Raw genomic sequence first — 9,555 nt, forward strand, 5'->3', positions numbered from 1 at the left:
TCCAAATATTTTCCATTTTACGCACTCCCAGCCCTCTAACTCCGCTCACTTCCACACACCCACCCAGACCCCTTCCCACAGAGGTCAGCATGATGCTGCTGTGAGCCTGGGAGGCTGGTGGCAAGGACTAAGGTGGCCGTGACCACGTGGCAGGGTGGGACAGCCTCTCACCTGCCCCAGGCAGGCAGTGGGGGCACAGGGGGCAAAGAGCTGGAAGAAGCAGGTGACACACTGGGATTACCTGGGATGTCAGCAGCGTGCTGGGGCATCAGGAAAAAAAGCCTGATGTTGCAGGGGTAAAATCTCTTTAAAAAACAAAGACAAAACTAACCCAAACCTAAAAAGTACATTATTATAATACTGAACTGCAGAAAGACCCCAAAGGAGTAATTCCAGCTGAAACTAAAGAAACCAGTAACTTTAGCCCAGATCTACTGGGAAAAACACCTTAAGCAAATATATGATGAAGAAGGAATCTGAAGCTCACATTTTATTTTGCTGTAGGGTTTCAGAAACCTACCTAATGCGTCTGACATTTGGAACATGCAAAACTTAAGAGATTTCAGATAAAACAGCAAAACACAAGCAATAAAGTTTATGTATTTGTCAAAACGTCAAAGTTGTTTTTTAATGAAGTCCCAACACTGCAGCATTTGTCTGGACCTTCCAGTGCCTTAATATCTGCTCCTGATATTTTTCTTCTGGTGCGTATCTGGGAAGGGACGAGGAAAACTGTACTTGTGTTACTCGGCTGGCAGCAGTTTGAGTGTTGTGATCCCAACTTAAAAAGCATTAATTGTCACTGCATGAGTTATCTCACTGAGTTCATAAAGGCTGTTCTCATATCTCACATATGTCTGAATGCTCTGATTTAATGTCAGAGCACGCAGCCCTTAATCTGATCAAACGCATGATAGGGGTCACAATACAACACTCTCAGAGCCATCCTGGCAACCCAGTGGGTCACTGTGCACTCACTACTTTCAAAAGCCAAATAGCTAGCTCCAAGACCATCATGAGATGTATTCATAAAGCAATTTTTATTTTTCTGGGGCAGTAGCTTGCTCAAATGCCCCTCAAGCTGTATTGCTTTTTATTGGTCACAGTTCCAGAATTCATTGTCAGGAGACATCATTTGAAGATTCCGAGTTTTAAAAGATTTATTAAGCAACCTGGAAAAAAGCCAACAGCGCTAATTAGTAAAAACATTTAAAGTAGATTCCAGAAAAAAATACTGCCCTGCTACAAGAATAGCATTTCGAAACTGTTTTTAGACATGGGATCCATCCTCACCAATTAGACTGTGTTTGATAATTTGGAGAATAAAATTGTTTTGTGATCCTTTAAGATTAATATCTTATACACAGACGAATGAGCTATACTCTCATGTCTGCTCTCATGTCAAGCTGTCAGATAAAGTGCTGAAGTAGAAATAAAACAAATACCAGATTTCCTTTTTTGTCTGGCTTTAAGAAAAGTATACTGAGCTCCCCAAATAAATCCTCATTATGTTACTTAAAATAAGATTAGTGAGAAAATACTTTAGCACATGAAAAATTCCTCTTCCACCATAGATTAGTTGGCAGGCCTTGATAGAGAGACTGGAGATATTCCTTTTATCTGACGGAAAAATCTTTCTTCCTGGTCTGAATTATGTCAGCTTTATTCATTAGTATTTGCTTTCTTTTTCTGTTGAAAAATGCCGGTAGGTGAAGGAAGCAAACTATCCTTGGTAGGACATTATTAACCTAGACTTTGGGAAGCTGTAGTTTGCTGCTTCCCACAGGCTGGGAAAATCACTGAAATCCACAATTCCACTGAAATAAATTCCCTGAAGGAGATGGGGCATCATCTCTCTGTACCACAGTTCACGATCTGGAAAACAAGGGTCAAATATTTCGTCACTTTAAAGGAGGCACTTACCCAGGTAAAATACAGATATCAATTAACAAATTATAGAAAGGATTTATGTCTCTGAATTGCATTTCTTCAGCCAAACAAAAATGTAGCTTGTAGCAAGTAGAACGTTTACCACCTTGTACTGAAAGATATTTTATCACATGCATAGTGAGAAACAAGGAGACAGAAAACCATGCTTGGAGGATTACTTTCTCTAGGATGAAAGGGGATTAAGGCCTTTGCAATCTACAAGCATTTCTGTTTGGTGTTTATTCAGTCATTAGTGCAATAGCTCTTCTGATCTTCACAGTACCACACAGTACCACAAATAATACCAACAATGAACAGGCTCACAAACAATTTAGACAACAACATGCCTTCTGCAGGTTCAGAGAGATCAGATTTTTAGGAATATGCATATAATATATTATGAATATATTATTCATATGATCATTTTGGTTGGAAGAAACCTTTAAAATCAAGTCCAACTGTTAACCTAACACTGCAAAGTTATCACTAAACCATGTCCCTGAGCAGCACATCTACACGTCTTTTAAATACCTTCAGAGATGGGGACTCAATCACTTCCCTGAGCAGCCTGTCCAATGCTTAATAACCTTTTCAGTGAAGAGATTTTTTCCTAATGTCCAATCTAAACCTCCCCTGGCACAACTTGAGCCCATATCCTCTTGTCCTATTGCCTGTCACTTGGGAGAAGAGACTGATCCCTACCTGTCTACCACCTCCTTACAGGTAGTTGTAAAGACCGATGAGGTCTTCCCTCAGCCTCCTCTTCTCCAGCACCTCAAGGTTCTTCTTCTAGCGAGGGGCCCAAAAGTGAACACAGTACTCAAGGTGCAGCCTCACCAGTGTTGAGTACAGGGGGCTGATCACTTCCCTAGTCCTGCTGGCCAAACTATTTCTGATACAAGCCAGGATACTGCTGGCTTTCTTGGTCATCTGGGCACACTGATGGCTTATATTCAGCCAACTGTCAACCAACATCCCCAGGTTCTTTTCTGCCAGGCAGCTCTCCAGCCACTCTTCCCCAAGCCTGTAGCGCTGCATGGCTCTACAGAGGGACCTGGACAGGCTGGATTGATTGGCCAAGGCCAACTGCATGAGGTTTAATAAGGCCAAGTGCCAGGTCCTGCATTTTGGTCACAACAATCCCAAGCAACAAGAGGGACACTGAAGTGCTGGAGCGTGTCCAGAGGAGAGCTACCAGGCTGGTGAGGGGTCTGGAGACCAGGTCATATGAGGAGAGGCTGAGGGAGCTGGGCATGTTTAGCTTGGAGAAGAGGAGGCTGAGGGGAGACCTCATTGCCCTCTGCAACTACCTGAAAGGAGGTTGGAGAGAGGTGGGTGTTGGCCTCTTCTCCCAGGTGAATAATGACAGGACGAGAGGAAATGGTCTGAAGTTGCAGCAGGGGAGGTTTAGATTAGACATTAGGAAGAATTACTTTACTGAAAGAGTGGTCAGGCACTGGAACAGCCTGCCCAGGGAGGTGCTTGAGTCACCATCCCTAGAGGTATTTAAGAAACGTGTAGATGTGGCACTTCAGGGCATGCTCTAGTGGCAGAGATTGTGGGGGGTTTTTGTGTGTGTGTATGGTTGGACTCGATGATCTCAAAGGTCCTTTCCAACCATGAAGATTTTATGATTCTATGATTCTATGACCCAAATGCAGGACCTGGCACTTAGCCTTGTTGAACCTTGTACCCTTGGCCTCGGCCCATCAATCCAGACTATCCAGATCCAGATATCCAGATACTGCAGTGTTTACATCTCTTTTCAAAATGCAAGACTAGGCAATGTCAGGCCCCGAGCCTTTAAAGGTATGAGTCAAAAGAAGAAAAGACAGAGCAGAGGAAAGCAGCACATTTGTCAAGTGAAGTGGGGTATCATGATGTAGCTGGGAAGGCACTTCTCTCAGTTGTGGCAATTTCCTGAACATTGGTGGTGTAATTTAATTAGACATATTGTCATCTGTAGGAGAAAATGGTACTTAAAATTAGTGCAAAAAGAAATTGACATACCTGTAGACATACATGTAGAAGCTTTTCTTGTTGTCCTTGACATCCCTGGCCAGATTAAACTTTTTCTGGGCTTTAGCTTTCCTAACCTGATCCCTAGATGCTCAGATAATTTCTCTGTATTCCTCCCAGGTTACCTGTCCTTGCTTCCACCCTCTGTAGGCTTCCCTTTTGTGTCGGAGTTTGTCCAAGAGCTCCTTGTTCTTCCATGCAGGCCTCCTGGCGTTTTTGCCTGACTTCCTCTTGGTTGGGATGCATTGCTCCTGAGCTTGGAAGAGGTGATCCTTGAATATTAACCAGCTTTCTTGGGCCCTTCTTTCCTCTAGAGCTTTATCCCATGGTACTCTACCAAGCAGATCCCTGAAGAGGCCAAAGTTTGCTCTCCTAAATTCCAGGGTAGTGAATTTGCTGTACGCTCTCTTTGCTCCCCTAAGGATCTTGAACTCCACTATTTCATGGTGACTGCAGCCAAGGTTGCCCTTGAGCTTCACATTCCCCACCAGCTCCTCTTTGTTGGTAAGGGTAAGGTCCAGCATAGCACCTCTCCTTGTTCGCTCTTCTATCACTTAAGAAGGAAGTTATCACCAATGCATTCCAGGAGCCTCCTGGATTGCTTATGCCCTGCTGTGTTTTCCCTCCAACAAATATCGAGGTGGTTGAAGTGTCCCATGAGGACCAGGGCTTGTGAATGTGAGGCTGCTCACTTCTGTCTATAGAGGGCTTCATCCGCTTGGTCTTCCTGGTTGGGTGGCCTGTAGCAGACCCCCACTGTAATGTCACCTGTCCCTGCCCTCCCTTTAATCCTGACCCATAAGCCCTCAGTCGGTTCCTCATCCATCCCCAAGTGGAGCTCCCTGCACTCCATCTGGTCATTGATGTAGAAGGCAATACCCCCTCCTCATGTCCCCTACCTGTCCTTCCTAAAGAGTCTCTAAATGTCTTTAATGTCCTCTAAAAGCCAAGCCGCACAGACAGATTTATCCATTGCCCAGCAAGGATGATTCACAAATCAAAGCATGAAAAATTACTTAATATTGTAGCACAAGACCACTTCTGACTGTTGTGTTGAGAAACCGTGGATAAAGAGTTTTCTTTGACCAGGCAAACTAACACATACTTTCAGTTACAGCCAACCTTAGTGGTAGGTGATAGATGTTAGCACCTTCTTCCTTTGGTTTCTGCACTAGCGATAAGCGATATCCCACATTATGTAGTTTTCACTACCAACACCTCCCCATCAAGAGCAAGACTGTGTCAGATCCTTCCAACAGTTATTCCTTGTGCCATAGTCATACCTTTGTCAATAGCTTTTCATCAAAATAGCCTGAGAGATCCAAAAACTCAGGACACAGTGCGAGTTGTCAATGCACGTGTACCTTGATCAGTAACTGTGGCATTGCTCTGCAATTGATCTGCCGACTATTAAGCATCCAGTCTGGGTGACACACATGTGAAACCTCCAGATGTACAACGTAGTGCTCTAATGAGCCTCATGACGAGAACTGCCAAATTAACACCCCATTAATGATTTAGTCTGGCACTTGCACACCAAGCTGAAATTGCACAGCTTGTCAGGAAAACTAGATCAAGACTAATGTCTCGAATTTCTTATTTAGGGAAACCTTCCAAAAGTTTCCAGAGGATAGGCTGAAATTTTCCTTCTCTTTTTCCTATGAGGAGAGACTGTAAGAGCTGAGACTCCTCGGCTCCAAGAACAGAAGACTCAGGGACATCTTATCAGTGAGTAGAAATACCTGATGGGAGCAAGTGAAGATGAGGGAGCCAGACTATTCTTGGTAGTGATTAGTGATAGGATAAGAGGTAATGGACACAAATTAGAACACATAATATTCCAACTGCATACAAGAAAACAATTTTCTACTATAAGGGTTGTCAAACACTGGCATGGGTTGCCCAAATAAATTGTCGAGTCTCCATCCTTGGAGGTATTCAAAACGCAATTGGACATGGTCCTGGGCAACCTGCTCTAGGTGACCCTGCTCGAACTGGGGAGTTGAACCAGATGACCCCCAGAAGTCCCTTCTAACCTCAACCGTTCTGTGATTCTGTTTTATTATTAAAGTGTCTTAACTCAGACCTGATACACATGGGAAAGGTTTCTGGGACAGTGAATGATCCCAAACTGTTCCACTAGGATTCATCTCAAAACAAAATCTATGTATTCCAGAATATCGTACATCAGCCACAGTCAGTCATCTACTAAACCTCTGAAACATCAGAGAAAACATATAGTGCTACTGTGGACATGAAGTATAAATGGCGGATTATGTAAATTGGTATTTACTGCAGGTGTTGATGGAAACATTTTAAATTTATTCCAGGGTTATGGTAGTTGGTGTTGGAAATCTTACTCTCTTCGGAATCTCAAAATTAGCATATCAGGAAATTACTCTGCTTCTTAGGCCCAGAAAGAGTTGTGGTTGCCCGTTAGAAATTAAATGACTTTCTGCAAGAGGATGTAATAGAGTGTTGAATGGTGAGTGATATGACAGGGCTGCAGGTATTCTAATGGATCACTTCACATGCAATTCATGCTAAAAGCTAAAGATTGAGGCTAAGAGAAAGAAAACATGGATTTTCCTGACACTCTATTTCATCTGTCATTGCTGAAAATAACTCCATGTTTTCAGTCAAAATTAATGAAGAAGGCTGAACATTTAACCAAGTTGGGGTAACTAAGTAACATATTGTCATGGTTTAACCCCAGCCAGCAGCTAGGACCACGCAGCCACTCACGCAGTTCTCCTCCTTTTCCCCCAGAAGGGGAGCGACAAGAGGGAGAAAAGGAGGGGAAAGGAAAGGGAAAAAAACCTGTGGGTTCAGACAGTTTAATAGAACAATAACAGAAAAAGGAAAATAACAATAATAATAATAAAAATGGTAAAAGAACATACAAGATAAAGTAATGCAACACAAGTCACTTTCACCACCTGCTCAATTGGTTGCCCAGCCCACCCTGAGCAGTGATCACGGATCCCTGCCCCCCAGTCAACCATCAGCCCCCATTTATATACCAAGCATGATGTCTATGGTACGGAATATTCCACTGGCCATTCTATTGTTCTGTCTCTGCTCCTTCTCAGCTTCTATGGGAAGCTGAAAAAAGTCCTTGAATGGTATAAATATCACCTGGTAACAACTTAAACAATATGCATTATTGATATTCCTTTCATACTTTTCAAACCAAACCTGAAACACAGCAACCACTAGAAAGAAAATTAACTCTATCCCAGCTGAAACAAGGACACCTATCTAAGGAATCTGGGCTCTGTTCCTGCAAATACTTCAACTGGTAATTAGTTTTCTTCTAATAGTTTCAGTACCACTGGTCATACTAACTATTTGCATGACTGGAAACATAAGTCAAGATACAGTCTATTAGTAAGGTGACCCTGAAGGCCCAGACTCATCAAATAGGGATGGAGACCAAGATGAAATTTGGTTAATGTGATTTGAATCTTCGTGATATAATTCAATAAAATGAATCATGAATATATCTTCATGATGTAGTTCACATTAAAATGTGAAACTACAGCCAATAAATGTAGTTACTTTGAAAATCTATGTCCTACCAAGCCTGATTCTAGAGTAAGGCTAAGTCAGCATCTTCTTAATGTCTGTTCCATCACACCTCATATCCACAGATATCCCTTTTTTCCTGTTAAAAAACCCAACATGGGTCACATTCTTCAATGAGTTACAACCACCAACTCTCTGACCCAGAAGTGCAGCTCTGGAACAGAATATACACATTTTATAAGGAAAATGAAATGGAAACAGGTTCAATTACCAAAAAAAAATAAAATTCCCACAAACAGTACTTCTTAACTTTTACTGATTCATTTATGTCATCTACGTAAAAGATTTGCAAATGGTAAGTGAAAAGTGGCATCTGGCTGGGAGCTAAGCAGTGTTTTTAATAGATCTCAGAAACATGTCTTTTACAAAGCAAGACATTCAGCTCTTATCTTACACTGAATAATTAGCCTCAGTAGTGATGAACTGCTTCCAAATGAATAAGCGTTTGATAGGAAACTCTATAAAATTTCAGCGGAAATCTGATCATGGGAAAATTGCTCATGGAAAGAAATAGCTCAACACTTGAAGCATGCCTTAAAAGCAAGGATTCCTTGATATTATCTCAGTTAATAAAGACGTTTCAAACAATAAAAGCCCCAAATGTTACTCGTACTAAGCAGTTTTGATTGCTTGTGGTTTTCATCTGATTAAAATGTATCAAAATTGGCATAGAGTTAGAATTGTATTCGAGTTATGTTTTTTGTGTTTCAATCGGGTTTTGTACTTCAAATTTGTATTCCAATTTATGCTAGACAGTAAATGAGATGTCTAGGCAAAAGTGAAAACTAATAATTTTTTAGTTTGGTTTTGTATGAAACATCTGTCTTTTTAATTTTTTCCCCATTATGGAATCTCTTTCTTCTCCCATCTTAACCATAGGTAGTAATGATGGGCCATTTTCTACGCAGGCAACCAGCAGAGGTTTCATCATTTTGCAATACACAGCAGCTACCACTGCTCTTAACAGGTAAGACTTTGGGCTAAGCACTTTTGCAGCTCCAGTCATTTGTTTTAGTTGCCTAATTAGCAAAAGAACTCTTTGGAAAGGCATGCTTTTCTCAGACTCAGTGGAAAAGGAATTATTGATGAAATGTTAGGAGTATTGATGGGATGCATGAAGGCAATTGAAAAGGAAATACCTTCTCATTAAATATCTGGTTCAGGATTTGAAAATGTACATTGTCCTAGATAGGCCATTGATCTGAGGAGATTGTTCTTGCAGAGTATCATGTACTGCAGGAGATGCTTTTGGGACAGGAAAGAAATCATTTTTCCATTAATAATTTCAAATTGCCAAGCTATAAGGATTCCCTTTTCCTTTCTCCTTCTGCCTTCTTCAGTGACCATCTCCCTCCACATAAAAACTTCCCATATTAAAGAAGAAGCTTAATAGGTCAAAGTCCACTGTATATATCCAAGACTATAGGAAAAAAAAAATCCCAAGTATATTTCACACTTAATCTGAAAAGTTAGCCTTGTTACATGACCTCCTTCCCTTCTCACCTCCAGAAGACAGCTCATTGCACCACAAGAAACCCTGAGGCTCTTGGCCCAGGCTGCCAGGCTCTGGGCTTGGCAGCTGCCTTTGAGACAAGCTGGAGGGGAGGACATCACACGGGAAGGAAGACAGAGAATATTTCCCTGGGAACATTGCCTTGCTTCTGCTGAACTGATCCACAAACTGACACGATTCTACAGGATGTTTTGATTTCTTCCATACTGTCTTTTCCTGACAGAAAAAAAAAAAAAAGAAATAAGAAACAATAAATGTTTCCTCTGAAAATTTCCATGTGACTGTATTCCAGATTTTATGCAGCCGCATGTTTCTTGTCAAATCCTAAGAGTAAAGGGGAAGAGATCTAAACAGCCTGGCGATCAATAGTTTATGTTTGGCTGATGTTAAAATGGGTTCTGCAGATCGCTTGACAGTTTTGCTCAAAGCATGCAGTGAATCGCTATAAATATCCTGACATAAGGCAACGTTGTTCCAGCGCGGGAACTCAAAGTAAACCCTCTGTC

The sequence above is a fragment of the Rissa tridactyla genome, chromosome 2 (genome assembly GCF_028500815.1).
Source record: "Rissa tridactyla isolate bRisTri1 chromosome 2, bRisTri1.patW.cur.20221130, whole genome shotgun sequence".
NCBI lineage: Eukaryota > Metazoa > Chordata > Aves > Charadriiformes > Laridae > Rissa > Rissa tridactyla.